The sequence below is a fragment of the Ranitomeya variabilis genome, chromosome 2 (genome assembly GCF_051348905.1).
Source record: "Ranitomeya variabilis isolate aRanVar5 chromosome 2, aRanVar5.hap1, whole genome shotgun sequence".
In the NCBI taxonomy this organism is placed as follows: Eukaryota; Metazoa; Chordata; class Amphibia; order Anura; family Dendrobatidae; genus Ranitomeya; species Ranitomeya variabilis.
The window spans coordinates 716728797-716744569 of NC_135233.1; positions in this window are offsets into that span (position 1 = coordinate 716728797).

Consider the following 15773-nt stretch of genomic DNA (forward strand, 5'->3'; position numbering starts at 1 on the left):
GAGGCAGCCTTTTGCAGGACAGAACTCCTTCTGGTTTCCTCTCCTTTCGCTATGACTTAGTTTCTCACCCTCTACAATACAATTCGCTGTTCTTGTCTTTTTCAGAGCAGGGGTACAGGTCGTTGTTGGGTAGGTGACACAGCATGTTGGGGCAGGAACACAGGCTGGCATTGTAGAACAGAAGCATAGTTTTACATTGAAAGTAAATTGCACAGGCTGGCAATGCTGGGCAGAGGTATATGCTGGCATTAAGGCTTCGGGGCACAGGCTGGCAATGCTGGGCAGAGGTATATGCTGGTATTAAGGCTAAGGGGCATAGGCTGGCAATGGGGATCAGGGGCACAGGCATAACGTGGCATTGAGGGTCAGAGGCACAGGCTGGCAATGGGGATCAGGGGCACAGGCATAGCGTGGCATTGAGGGTCAGGGGCACAGGCTGGCATTGGGGAGCAGGGGCACAGCCTGGCATTGAGGGTCAGGGGTACAGGCTGACATTGAAGTCCAGGGGCACAGGCTAGCATTGGGGATCAGGGGCACAGGCATAGCGTGGCATTGAGGGTCAGGGGCACAGCCTGGCATTGGGGATCAGGGGCACAGGCATAGCCTGGCATTGAGGGTCAGGGGCACAGGCTGACATTGAGGGCCAGGGGCACAGGCTGGCATTGGGGATCAGGGGCACAGACGTAATGTGGCATTGAGGGTCAGGGGCACAGGCTGGCATTGGGGGTCAGGGGCACAGGCATAGCCTGGCATTAAGGGTCAGGGGCACAGACTGGCATTGGGGGTCAGGGGCACAGGCATAGCTTGGCATTGAGGGTCAGGGGCACAGGTTGGCATTGAGGGTCGGGTACAGGCATAGCCTGGCATTGAGAGTCAGGGGCACAGTCTGGCATTGGGCATCAGGGGCACAGGCTGGCATTGGGGATCAGGGACAAAGGCATAGCCTGGCATTGAGGGTCAGGGGTACAGGCTGGCATTGCAGGGCAGGAGTAGTAATTTTGGATGCCACCATTTATTTTACTTTATAATGGACTGAAAAATGTGGAGAAAAGTTAACGTGTGTTGAAATGTTGGTATGAAAAATAAGTCGCACTTCCTTTTTTTTATATTTTGATGATTCTTAAAATTCTTAACTTTGATTTTTTGGGTTAAAGGATATAGGTTTAGTCCATCTTTATATAGGTTAAACAGCTGTTCCAATCACTGGTGTTAAAGCACCACTCCAGCGTTTAGTTGTCTTTTTTTGCATCGGTGGAGTGCTGCTTTAAATGTAAGTCCCTTGCCCCCTGTCTCATACTCATCTGCCCATTTTCTTGTGTTTCGTCTGCGGTGACAAGAGACCTGCCTGCAGCTCCAGTGATTTTAATGGAGCGCGCCAGAGGTCACTTTTCAATACAAGTGTATTAGAGCCTCGTTCTGGTTCTCATAGACTTGCATTGAGAGATTGTGACTAATGAAGGGCAAACCCCTGGATGTTCGGGTTCAGCAGAACATTTTAAAAAAGTTCAGTTCGGGTATCAGAACATTACCTGAACCCAGACCCCATTCAGGTGAATGGGGGCCCCAAAGATCCATTGTTTGCCATGCTGTCCTCTGGAAGACAGCGTGGCAAATACTTCCTCTGATTGGCAGTACTCCCATCAGCCTATGTTTGTTGTCTCTGATAACAGCGAGAGTAGGCACCGCTGATGGGAGTATTCATCAGACAGTGCCTGCGCTATAAATAAATAAATTAATAAGAAAAAAATGACTAGGGGTTCTATTTTTGATTATCTGTGCAGGCAAAACTGACAGCTGCAGGCTGCAACCTTCAGCTTTATCATGGCCAGTTATCAAGAACACTTTTCTTTAATTATTAAAATAAATAATTACAAACAAACCACAGTGGGGTCCCCCCCATTTTTGACAACCAGCCAAGCTAAAGCAGACAGCTAGCTTCTGGTTTTCTGAGTTTATTAAGGGGCCATGGATATTGGCCCCTGCCTAAAAATAGCAGCCCACAGCGACCCCTGAAAAGGCGCATCTATTAAATGTGCCAATTTTGTCACTTTGCCCAGCTCTTCCCACTTGCACTGTGGCGATGGCAAGTGGGGTAAAATTTGTGGGCTTGATGGCTTTGTATTGCCACGTGACATTAAGCCCAGCAGTTAGTAATGGAGAGGTGTCTATAAGATGCTTATCCATTACTAACCCCATAGTCATATTGTAAATAAAAAACACCCAGAATAAAGTCCTTTATTTGAAATAAAAATACACACCGTTTTACAAATGTATTTAAAAATAAACAATTATACTTGCCTTACGCCCATTCCATTGAAGCCCTTGTCTCCTGTAAAAAAAAAAAAAAAACTACCCATATCTCTCACCTGTCCGAAGTGAAGATGTTCCATGCCATAATCCATGTCTGCGATATGCGGTTTACAACCTGGATTGTCCAGGCTGAAAACCACGGGAGAGTGAGCTGCTGTGAGCGCAGCCTCAGTGCTAGGCGGTGACGTTATTGAGGTTACCACAGGTTACAGAGGCTGTGTTCGTACCGGCACTTCTCTGTGAGCCAGGATAATGAACTGTGGTTACCTCATTAAGATTCAAAGTTGATCAGCAATTTTTCATTTTTCCAACAAAAGATACAAAACCATTTTTTAGGGACCACATCACATTTGAAGTGACTTTGGGGGCCTATGTGACAGAAAATACCCAAATTAACATCATTATAAACTGCACTCCTCAAAGTCCTGAAAACCACGTTCAGGAGGTTTATTAACCCTTCAGGTGCTTCACAGGAATTAATACAATGTTCAAGGAAAAAATGAACATTTTTTACAATTTTTTTTTTTCTCACAAAAATGTTACTTTAGCCCCAAATTTTTTACTTTCACTAGGTAACAGGATAAAGTGAACCCCAAAATTTGTTATGCAATTTCTCCTGAGTACTACTGTACTCAGCAGGGTCAGGGCTCGGAAGGAGCACAGTTTGACTTTGTGAATTCAAAAATAGCTGGAATTGAGATCGGACACCATGTCACGTTTGATGCAAACTTGAGTAGCGAGCACTTGCGCTCAACACTGGTTGTCATATCGGCATCATTTTTAAACCCTACTCCCAACAGCAAAGAATGAAAGAATGAAATATTATAAAATGTAAAAAAAAATAATGTGACATACTAATTATTGGCATTTGAACACTGTGATAGGGTAGATTAAGTGACACATTGCTGGAATCAGGGTCTCTGTCCCTACCTCATGCTGTTTTTACGATACACTGCAAAACCTGCTGACAGATTCCATAAAAGCATTTTTCAGTTTATGCCAGCAAAATGGTGTGTTTTGTCACCAATGTTAGTGATATTATTATTAAGCCCTATACACATTTAGTTAGCTCCCATGCAATGATCCTGTGAATTTTTCTTAAACATGTCTGTAGCGTCCACACGGTGTAAGGAATTTAAGAGAGAGTAAGCTTTAACTGTATTTTATTCTTCTCCTCTTTTCCTCCAGCACACAGTATAACAGCAGCATAACATTTCCTCCTCAGGCTAGAACTGAAACTGAAACTAAACTCAACTCCCGCTCTTACTTTCTTAAAGAGACAGATCTAATTCTTATACATTACATCATCCCCCCCCTTTTTTTTTTTTTTTTTGATGTATACATTATATATATATTAACAACCTAAAACACATATTGACAATGTAACAACACGAAAACGTCCAAGAAAAACCATATGTCTGTATTGTCTTATTCCCCCTTTTTTTAACTATATCTCTTCAATACGTCTCGATGGAGCCCTTCTTTCTCGTGTAGGGTAATGTCTGGGTTCACTGGGGGTGTCCAGTGTTGACGGATCAGTCACCTCTTGTTGGTCCTCTCCACCATCAGGTATCAAATCTTCCACTGGTGGGAATTTATTACCATTGTTCTGCGGTATGATTTTAAAATGTGAGGAATTTAGAGTGATGGTGTCCGTCTTGCTCAGCCGTGACCATACTGCCTTTTCTCTCAGTAACATTATATTTTGCAGGACTATATACAGCTGAGGTTTTGTTGGTTGATTTTTGACGCACAACAACCATATCACCTCTTTTGATGGCACATGGCTGTGCCCGTCGCCTTCTGCCTGCATAATGTTTCATGGCTTGCTTGTTAAAGAAATCCGTTGATCGCACTGAAGAGTCATTTGGTAAGGGATGACTAGTCACATCAGGGATCCGTGTACGAAGAGTTCTGCTGAACATGAGATGAGATGGAGCAGCATTAGTGGTGGAATGTGGCGTGTTGCGGTAATTGCGCAGGAATTTGTATAGTGACTGTTTCAGTGGGGTGTGCTCCAGACTAGCTGCCTTGATTCCTTTCCCCATGGTGCGCATGAAACGTTCTACGATTCCATTAGCTTGCAGCCAGCAAGGTGTGATTTTTCTGTGGCTGAACCCCAAGTATTCAGAAAACTGTGCAAACACATGTCCATTGAATGGAGGTCCATTGAATGGAGGTCCATTATCTGTTTTGACCACTCTCGGAATGCCATATGCAGAAAATATGTCGTCCAGTTCTGGTATGACACTATTAGCAGACGTTGAAGAGATGAATGAAATGACAGGGTATCTAGAATATTCATCAATTGTTACTAGAATGTATTGGCCATTTGGTAATGGTCCATATATGTCGACTGCCACTTCCTCCCATACAGCAGTGGGTAACGGAGACATTTGTAATGGCTCTAGAGTTGATGATGGAGTAATTAATTGACAAGTGGAGCAATGTCTAATCTTCTCTTCCACCAATTTATCCATATTTGGGAACCACACTTTTTCTCTGAGTAACTTTTTTGTGCCAACAATTCCTAGATGACCTTCGTGTGCTATCTGTATGACTAGGTTGCGCAAGGCCTTAGGTACAACCAGTTTGGTACCACGAAGGATGAGTTGGTCTTCAGTGACAGATAATTCCTCACATACATTTGAAAATAGTTTTAACTCCTTCAGATCAATCCCATCTTCAGGAAATTTTTTCTTTTGAATTTCATGCCACCTTCTATTTTGGATAATTTGTATTAAGGCACAGAGTGTCTTGTCACTTGTTGTTGTATTCACAAACTGATCAACAGAAAGTGCTTTTGGCACGGCGTGAGCTGCAACAAAGTGGATGTATTCTTCAATGGAAGAATGCACAGGTAAATCATCATTCGTAGGATGTCTTGAGAGATAATCAGCAGAATTGCTGTATTTTCCAGGTTTGTGAACAATTTTGTAATTATAGTCCTGTAGACGTAGACCCCATCGTTCAATCCGTGCCGGCATTTTAGCTCTGGGATTTCCAAAAATTGTAAGGAGAGCTTGATGATCTGTGACAATAGTGAAGGGAGCGCCATAGAGAAATAAGTGAAAGTGTTCACATCCCCAGACGACTGCCAAGCTTTCTTTTTCAGGTTGCGAATACTTTCTTTCAGTGCTTGTTAAGCTTTTACTTGCATAAGAAATGATGTGGGGACTTTGATTGTCATCCTTGTATTGTGCTAAAATTGCACCCAGTCCCACGTGACTGGCGTCCACAATCAGTTCGGTTCGAAGAGCTGGATCAAAATAGGCCATGGTGGTTGTTGAGCAGAGTTCGTTTTTGATTGTTTCAAAAGAGGCCTGACAGTCTTGGGACCATTGAAAAACGCAATTTTGTTTCGTGAGTTCCCTTAATGGAGTGCTGATTGTTGAAATATTTGGAATATATCTAGCACAGTAACTTGCCATTCCAAGAAAAGAGCGCACTTCACTGGCATTCTGTGGAATTGAAGCTGCTCTGATGGATTCCACTTTCTTGGGATCAGGTCGAACTCCTTCCGCTGAGAAAATGTGACCATAGAACTCCAATGAATTTTTATCAAATTTGCATTTTTCTTTGTTTAAAGTAAGTCCAGCAGAGAGCAGACATTCAAAGATAGCATATAGAGCACGATTATGTTCAGCTTGAGTTTTCCCAAAAACCAGTATGTCATCACTGTAATTAAAGGCATTTGGAATATGATGAATGACGCTCCTTATCGTATCTTGAAAAATTTCCGCTGCTGAGCAGACCCCAAACGTCAATCTTTTGTATCTTCTGAGACCCACATGGGTAGAAAATGTTGTTAAGTATCTGGATTCTGGACTCAATTCTAATTGATGATAGCCCTTATTGAGGTCGAGCTTTGAAAAAACGGTTGCTCCATTTAATAAATGAATAATGTCATCAATTGTGGGTGAAATGTGTCTTTCCCTTTGAATAGCAGTGTTGGGCAGGCGCATGTCAACACACAGTCTCACCTGCTCTGGATTCTTTGGTTTTGGAACTACCACAAGTGGAGAGACCCACGGAGTGGGACCAGAAACAGTTTCAATTACATCATCATCCACCATGAGTAATTGGAGTTCCTTTTCTACCTTCTTTCTTAGGTGAAATGGAATACGCCTGTGAGCCTGGGCTACTGGACGAACACTGTCATCCACATGAAGATGCACTTGAGAGTCCTTTAACGCAAATGACCATGTGCATGACTCCCGTACATCAGGAGGTGATTCGCTTTCTCGTTCTGCATAATTTGCATGATGTTGTCGTTTTGGGTCTGCCATGGCTGCAGGCTCATAATCCAGTTTTAGATTGGAAAGCTATGTCTGTGTCAAGTTGGGGTTGTCAGGGAATTCATGGCTATACTCCATTGGTGTCTATTGCTTCTTCCACTCCTTCTGAGGTCCCTGAGTTTTTGTCTGACTACCAGGATGTATTTGATGAGCCCAGGTCCAGTGCCCTGCCCCCTCATAGGGATTGTGACTGTGCTATAAATTTAATTCCTGGTAGTAAATTCCCTAAGGGACGACTTTTTAATTTGTCTATACCAGAGCATGCCGCGATGCGGAGTTATATAAAGGAGTCTTTGGAGAAGGGACATATTCGCCCATCCTCTTCCCCTCTTGGTGCAGGATTTTTTTTTTGTGGCCAAGAAGGACGGTTCTTTGAGACCTTGTATAGATTATCGTCTTCTGAATAAAATCACAGTCAAATTTCAGTATCCTTTGCCACTATTGTCTGATTTGTTTGCTCGGATTAAGGGGGCCAGTTGGTTCACTAAGATAGATCTCCGTGGTGCGTATAACCTTGTGCGCATTAAGCAGGGAGATGAATGGAAAACAGCATTTAATACGCCCGAAGGCCATTTTGAGTACTTAGTGATGCCTTTTGGACTCTCTAATGCTCCTTCTGTGTTTCAGTCCTTCATGCATGACATCTTCCGAGAATATCTGGATAAATTTATGATTGTTTATCTGGATGACATTTTGTTTTTTTCTGATGATTGGGAGTCCCATGTGAAGCAGGTCAGGATGGTGTTTCAGGTCCTGCGTGCTAATGCTTTATTTGTGAAGGGCTCAAAATGCCTCTTCGGAGTACAGAAGGTCTCCTTTTTGGGTTTTATTTTTTCTCCTTCTACTGTGGAGATGGACCCAGTCAAGGTCCAGGCTATTCATGACTGGACTCAGCCTACGTCTGTTAAGAGTCTTCAGAAGTTCTTGGGTTTTGTTAATTTTTACCGTCGTTTCATGGCTAATTTTTCTAGCGTGGTTAAACCTTTGACGGATTTGACCAAGAAGGGTTCTGATGTGACTAATTGGTCTCCTGCGGCCGTGGAGGCCTTTCGGGAACTGAAGCACCGGTTTTCTTCAGCTCCAGTCTTATGTCAACCAGATGTCTCTCTCCCCTTCCAGGTCGAGGTTGATGCTTCTGAGATTGGAGCAGGGGCTGTTTTGTCGCAGAGAAGCTCTGATGGCTCTGTGATGAAGCCATGTGCTTTCTTTTCAAGAAAGTTTTCGCCTGCCGAGCGGAATTATGATGTTGGTAATCGGGAGTTGTTGGCTATGAAGTGGGCATTTGAGGAGTGGCGACATTGGCTCGAAGGAGCTAAACATCGTGTGGTGGTGTTGACTGATCACAAAAACCTGATTTACCTCGAATCTGCCAAGCGCCTGAATCCTAGACAGGCTCGTTGGTCGCTGTTTTTCTCCCGTTTCAACTTTGTGGTCTCATACCTGCCTGGTTCGAAGAACGTGAAGGCTGATGCACTTTCTAGGAGTTTTGTGCCTGACTCTCCGGGAGTTTCTGAGCCGGCTGGTATTCTCAGAGACGGAGTGATTTTGTCTGCCATTTCCCCAGATTTGCGACGAGTGCTGCAGAAATTTCAGGCGGATAGACCTGACCGTTGTCCACCAGAGAGACTGTTTGTCCCGGATAGATGGACCAGCAGAGTTATTTCCGAGGTTCATTCTTCGGTGTTGGCGGGTCATCCTGGGATTTTTGGTACCAGAGATTTGGTGGCTAGGTCCTTCTGGTGGCCTTCCTTGTCGCGGGATGTGCGTTCCTTTGTGCAGTCTTGTGGGATTTGTGCTCGGGCTAAGCCTTGCTGTTCTCGTGCCAGCAGTTTGCTTTTGCCTTTGCCTGTCCCGAAAAGGCCTTGGACGCACATTTCCATGGATTTTATTTCGGATCTTCCAGTATCTCAGAAAATGTCTGTCATCTGGGTAGTGTGTGATCGTTTTTCCAAGATGGTCCATTTGGTGCCCTTGCCTAAGTTGCCTTCCTCCTCCGATTTGGTTCCTCTATTTTTTCAGAATATGGTTCGCTTGCACGGCATTCCTGAAAATATTGTGTCTGATAGAGGATCCCAGTTTGTGTCCAGGTTTTGGCGGACTTTTTGTGCTAAGATGGGCATTGATTTATCTTTTTCGTCGGCCTTCCATCCTCAGACTAATGGCCAAACCGAGCGAACTAATCAGACGTTGGAAACTTATTTGAGATGTTTTGTTTCTGCTGATCAGGATGATTGGGTGACTTTTTTGCCATTGGCCGAGTTTGCCCTTAATAATCGGGCTAGTTCTGCTACTTTGGTTTCGCCTTTTTTCTGCAATTCTGGTTTCCATCCTCGTTTTTCCTCGGGTCAGGTTGAGTCTTCTGACTGTCCTGGGGTGGATTCTGTGGTGGATAGGTTGCAGCAGATTTGGAACCATGTGGTGGACAATTTGAGGTTGTCACAGGAGAAGGCTCAGCGCTTTGCCAACCGCCGCCGCGGTGTGGGTCCCCGACTTCGTGTTGGGGATTTGGTGTGGCTGTCTTCTCGGTATGTTCCTATGAAGGTCTCCTCTCCTAAATTCAAGCCTCGCTTCATCGGTCCTTATAAGATCTTGGAAATCCTTAACCCGGTGTCTTTTCGTTTGGATCTCCCAGCATCGTTTGCCATTCATAATGTGTTCCATAGGTCTTTGTTGCAGAGGTATGTGGTACCTGTGGTTCCTTCTGTTGAGCCTCCTGCTCCGGTGCTGGTCGAGGGAGAATTGGAGTACGTGGTGGAGAAGATTTTGGATTCTCGTATCTCTAGACGGAGGCTTCAGTAATTGGTGAAGTGGAAGGGCTATGGTCAGGAGGATAATTCCTGGGTTGTCGCCTCTGATGTTCATGCGGCCGATTTGGTTCGTGCCTTCCACGCGGCTCATCCTGATCGCCCTGGGGGTCTTGATGAGGGTTCGGTGACCCCTCGTCAAGGGGGGGGTACTGTTGTGAACTCTATTTTTAGGCTCCCTCTAGTGGTCACAAGCGGTACTGTGTAGTGTTGTCTTTCTGCAGGTTGGCTGCATCAGCTGGTTCGTTATCCTTGGTTGGTTTCCTATTTAACTCACCTGGATACTCAGTTCCTTGCCTGCTATCAATGTATTCAGTGCTCTTCAGATTCCATGTGATTACCTTGCTCCCAGCCTCTCCAAGACAAGCTAAGTTTTTGTCCGTTCATTTTTTGATTATCAGCATTCATCATGTTTCTTGTCCAGCTTGCTAAGATGTGATCTCCTCGCTTGCTGGTTGCTCTAGGGGACTGAGTTTCTCCCCCCACACCGTTAGTTGGTGCGGGGGTTCTTGAAATCTCAGTGTGGATATTTTGTAAGGGTTTTTTACTGACCGCACAGACCCCTTTACTATTTTCTGCTGTCTAGTATTAGTGGGCCTCATTTGCTGAATCTATTTTCACCCCTGTGTATGTGCCTTCTTCTTACCTCACCGTTATTATTTGTTCGGGGCTTCTATATCTTTGGGAATTATTTCTCTGGTGGCAAGAGAGGTCTTTCTTTCTCTCTAGGGGTAGTTAGTTCCTCAGGCTGGCTCGTGACGTCTAGGATTTTTAGGCACGTTCACCGGCTACTTCTAGTGTGTTTGGATAGGTTCAGATTTACGGTCAGTCCAGTTTGCCACCTCCCTAGAGCTTGTCCTATTTTTGTTACTTAGCTGGAGTAATTCGTGATCCTCAACCACTAAGGATCATAACAGCTAATATCCCACGGAGGTCTGGTGTTGGAATGATGCTCAAAATCAAAGTGGAAAATGAAGTTATAGGCTGATAAAACATCAGTGGAAATGCCTCAAGATAAGGAAATGATGCTCAGTAGTGTTTGTGGCCTCCACATGCCTGTATTACCTTCCCACAACGCCTAGGCATATGCTCCTGATGACGCGGCGGATGGTCTCCTGAGGGATCTTCTTCCAGACCTGGACTAAAGCATCCGCCAACTCCTGGACAGTCTGTGGTGCAACGTGACGTTGGTGGATGGTGCGAGACATGATGTCCCACATGTGTTCAATCGGATTCAGGTCTGGGGAACCGGCGGGCTAGTCCATAGCTTCAATGCCTTAATCTTCCAGGAACTGCTGACACATTCCAGCCACATGAGATCTGGCATTGTCCTGCAATAGGAGGAACCCAGGGCCAACCGTACCAGCATATGGTCTCACAAGGGGTCTGAGGATCTCACCTCGGCACCTAATGGCAGTCAGGCTACCTCTGGCGAGCACATGGAGGGCTGTGCAGCCCTCCGAAGAAATGCCACCCCACACCATTACTGACCCGCTGCCAAACTGGTCATGTTCTCCATGGCGTCTCCAGACTCTGTCACGTCTGTCACATGTGCTCAGTGTGAACCTGCTTTCATCTGTGAAGAGTACAGGGCGCCAGTAGCGATTTTGCCAATCCTGGTGTTCTGTGGAATTGCCAGGCGTCCTGAACAGTGTTGGGCTGTGAGCACAACCCCCATCTGTGGACGTCGGGCACTCAGACCATCCTCATGGAGTCGATTTCTAACTTGCGCACTGCAGTACTTTGCTCTGCCCTCAACAGGGCAGATAAAGTACGCCTGCACCGGAGCTGCGGCAGGAAGAAAAGAAGAGGACGTCATCGTATGAAGATGGGAGGCGCCGGATCCAGACCGCGACTCCCATCGGACCGGACCGCACCGGGACCGCCCCTGGGTGACTATAATATAAACCTGTGGGTTTTTTTTTTATCTTGCAGGTTACATCTGGGACTTATCTACAGCATTACAGAATTCTGTAGATAAGCCCCTAATGGCGGCGGCCTTAGCTTATAGGCAAATTTTGGGATGACAGATTCCATTTAAAGATTTGTATTGTATTTGTAAAAATAGATTCTACATGTCGGCTCCTTATGGAATCCAAATTTTTTTTGCACATGCGTAGACTTAAATGAAAGTCTCCTTAGGCTACTTTCACACTTCCGTCTTTCAGCTCCCGTCACAATCCGTCGTTTTTTGTGAATGCAGGATCCTACATTTTCCCACAGACTTGTATTAGCGACGGATTGTGATGGATGGCCATCCGTTTCATCCGTCGTGCACTGGATCCGTCGTAAAATAGCGGTCAGTTGTGCAGAAAAAACGTTCATAGTAACATTTTTTTGTGCACGTCGGAAAATCGGTCAGCGATACATCCTGCGCTGCCTGTCGTTGGCTACAATGGAAGCCTATGGGCGCAGGATGCATCGCTGACCGTCACACACAGGAATCCAGCGAAGGGTCCAGTTTTTCCCTTCTGAGCATGCCTGGAAGGATTTTTCAAGCCTTTCAAGAGCACAAAATAAGGCCACGTTCCCACCTTCGGTATTAGGTCAGTATTTTACATCAGTATTTGCCAAAACCAGGAGTGGAACAATTAGAGAAAAAAATAAAATCATGTCACCACTCCTGTATTTATAAACCACTCCTGGTTTTGGCTTACAGATACTGATGTTAAATGCTGTCCAAAGACTGAAGGGGAGAATGAGGACTTAAAAACTTGCACTTCCTCCTTCAATGTGGTTTCCTGTCGTTTGGATGTTGGAGCCTTGAGCACACAGAGGAGCCGTGAATCATAGAATACCTCTAGTATAAATGGCAATGAATATAGTGGCCCAGTCTGGGAGGATCTACATTTAATGCTTCAGTTCCTACCAATGTTTGATATCTGGGGCCTTGTGTTTCAGTAGTCCCGCGGTCTTGTGATTATCACGTCATGAAGAATTGTGATTCTTGCAGCCTGGCGTTTCTCGTTTAGGTGCTGTAGCTTAGTTTGTTAAAGAGCCTGTCGTGTTAGAATCTCGGTAGTGTCTGGGCTCGTGTCTTGTGTGTTTTGCTGGCCACCTCATGTCTGGTCTCATGTCTTGTGGATCTGGCCACGTGTCTCTTGTTTGGTGTTTGCCACTGTTTCCTGTTTGGCCTGCCTGAAGGCTTTCCTGCCACTTTGTAGGTGTTGCCTACTTTCCTGCCAGCTCAGGTGAAGGGCATTTTATTAGCTGCCTCTGCCTCATGGTGTGACTTGATGGGGCCTTTGGTGGCGTATGACTCTCAGTGGTATGTACAACTTTGTAGGCCGTGGCTTTTTTTCTTGTGATCCAGTCAACTTGGGGCTTTTAGGTCTGTTTTCACTACTGTCTCACAACTCCACTACCCTTTACTAGCCATACTGCTTATATTGGTAAGGATGGCTTCTGGATGATCGTTGGTCTGTGGCAGGGCCGGACTGGGACTAAAATTCAGCCCTGGCATTTGAAGTTACACAGGCCCACTTGTCACATGGTGACTGTATAATATCTTTGTACACTTGTAGGCAGGGCCGGTTTTAGGCAAAGTGGGGCCCTAGGCAAAGTTTAAAATGGGGCCCCAAAAGCTAACATATTCCACATCACACAGAAGCCTTTCTGTTGTATTTACGTGTGCTGAGTTCAGGCCGCTAAATGAGTTTGATCGACAATACAGAAGTTGTTCAACGCTTGTTTCCCGGCCTCTTTCCACCAGCTGAGGAATAATGATGGGACAGAACGATCACTAATAGATCACTAACAGATCACCATACAGTATCATGTTTTCAGCAGCACATCTACAGTTTACACTGGCAATGTGCTGCTGACAACAAGGCTTTTTGTTCCAGCAAAAACAATCTGAATATGCAGCATTTTACTTGTTTAGTAAAATACACCCCATAGTCCTCCATATATTATAATGTGCTCCATAGTCCTCCATATAGTATAATACACTCCCTATAGTCCTCCATATATTAAAATACACTGCTCAGTCCTCAACATAGTATAATACACTCCTCATAGTCCTCCATATAGTATAATGCACCGCCACAGTCATCCATGTAGTACAATTCACTTCCCATAGTATAATGCACCCCATAGTTCTTCATATAGTATAACGTATTCCCCATAGTCCTCGATACAGTATCATGCAGCCCACATAAAGTATAATGCAGCCACCCCAGAGTATAATACACCAACCACAGAGTATAATGCAGCCACCCCAGAGTATAATGCAGCCACCCCAGAATATGTAACCCCCATAGAATATAATACAGCCCACCTCCCCATAATATATAATGTAGCCCCCCATACAATATAATGCAGCCCCCCATAGTATAGAATATAATATACTCCCCATAGTATATAGCAAAGCCCGCATATTATATAGCACAAACCGCATAGTATACAGCACAGCCTGCATACTATAGCACAGCCCGTGTAGTAGATAACACAGCCCACACAGCAGTATTCAGCACAGACCACACAGTAGTATACAGCACAGCCCACAGAGTAATATATACAGCACAGCCCACAAAGTAATATATACAGCACAGCCCACAAAGTAATATATACAGCACAGCCCACAGAGTAATATATACAGCACAGCCCACATAGTACTATATACAGCACAGCCCACAGAGTACTATATACAGCACAGCCCACAGAGTACTATATACAGCACAGCCCACAGAGTACTATATATAGCACAGCCCACAGAGTACTACATACAGCACAGCCCACAGTGTACTATATATAGCACATAGCACACAGTAGTATACAGCACAGAACACAGCCCACAGAGAACTATATACAGCCCACAGTAGTATACAGCACAGAGCACAGCCCACAGAGAACTATATACAGCCCACAGTGGTATACAGCACAGAGCACAGCCCATAGAGTACTATATACAGCCCACAGTAGTATACAGCACAGAGCACAGCCCAGAGAACTATATATAGCACACAGTAGTATACAGCACAGAGCACAGCCCACAGAGTACTATATATAGCACAGAGCACACAGTAGTATACAGCACAGAGCACAGCCCACAGAGAGCTATATACAGCCCACAGTAGTATACAGCACAGAGCACAGCCCACAGAGAGCTATATACAGCCCACAGAGAGCTATATACAGCCCACAGCAGTATACAGCACAGAGCACAGCCCACAGAGTACTATATACAGCCCACAGTAGTATACAGCACAGAGCACAGCCCACAGAGTACTATATACAGCCCACAGTAGTATACAGCACAGAGCACAGCCCAGAGAGTACTATATACAGCCCACAGTAGTATACAGCACAGAGCACAGCCCACAGAGTACTATATACAGCCCACAGTAGTATACAGCACAGAGCACAGCCCAGAGAGTACTATATACAGCCCACAGTAGTATACAGCACAGAGCACAGCCCAGAGAGTACTATATACAGCCCACAGTAGTATACAGCACAGAGCACAGCCCAGAGAGTACTATATACAGCCCACAGTAGTATACAGCACAGAGCACAGCCCACAGAGTACTATATACAGCCCACAGTAGTATACAGCACAGAGCACAGCCCACAGAGAACTATATATAGCACAGAGCACACAGTAGTATACAGCACAGAGCACAGCCCACAGAGAGCTATATACAGCCCACAGCAGTATACAGCACAGAGCACAGCCCACAGAGAACTATATACAGCCCACAGTAGTATACAGCACAGAGCACAGCCCACAGAGAACTATATACAGCCCACAGCAGTATACAGCACAGAGCACAGCCCACAGAGAACTATATACAGCCCACAGCAGTATACAGCACAGAGCACAGCCCACAGAGTACTATATACAGCCCACAGTAGTATACAGCACAGAGCACAGCCCACAGAGAGCTATATACAGCCCACAGCAGTATACAGCACAGAGCACAGCCCACAGAGTACTATATACAGCCCACAGTAGTATACAGCACAGAGCACAGCCCACAGAGAGCTATATACAGCCCACAGCAGTATACAGCACAGAGCACAGCCCACAGAGAGCTATATACAGCCCACAGCAGTATACAGCACAGAGCACAGCCCACAGAGAACTATATACAGCCCACAGTAGTATACAGCACAGAGCACAGCCCACAGAGAACTATATACAGCCCACAGCAGTATACAGCACAGAGCACAGCCCACAGAGAACTATATACAGCCCACAGCAGTATACAGCACAGAGCACAGCCCACAGAGAACTATATATAGCACAGAGCACACAGTAGTATACAGCACAGAGCACAGCCCACAGAGAGCTATATACAGCACAGAGCACAGCCCACAGAGAACTATATACAGCCCACAGTAGTATACAGCACAGAGC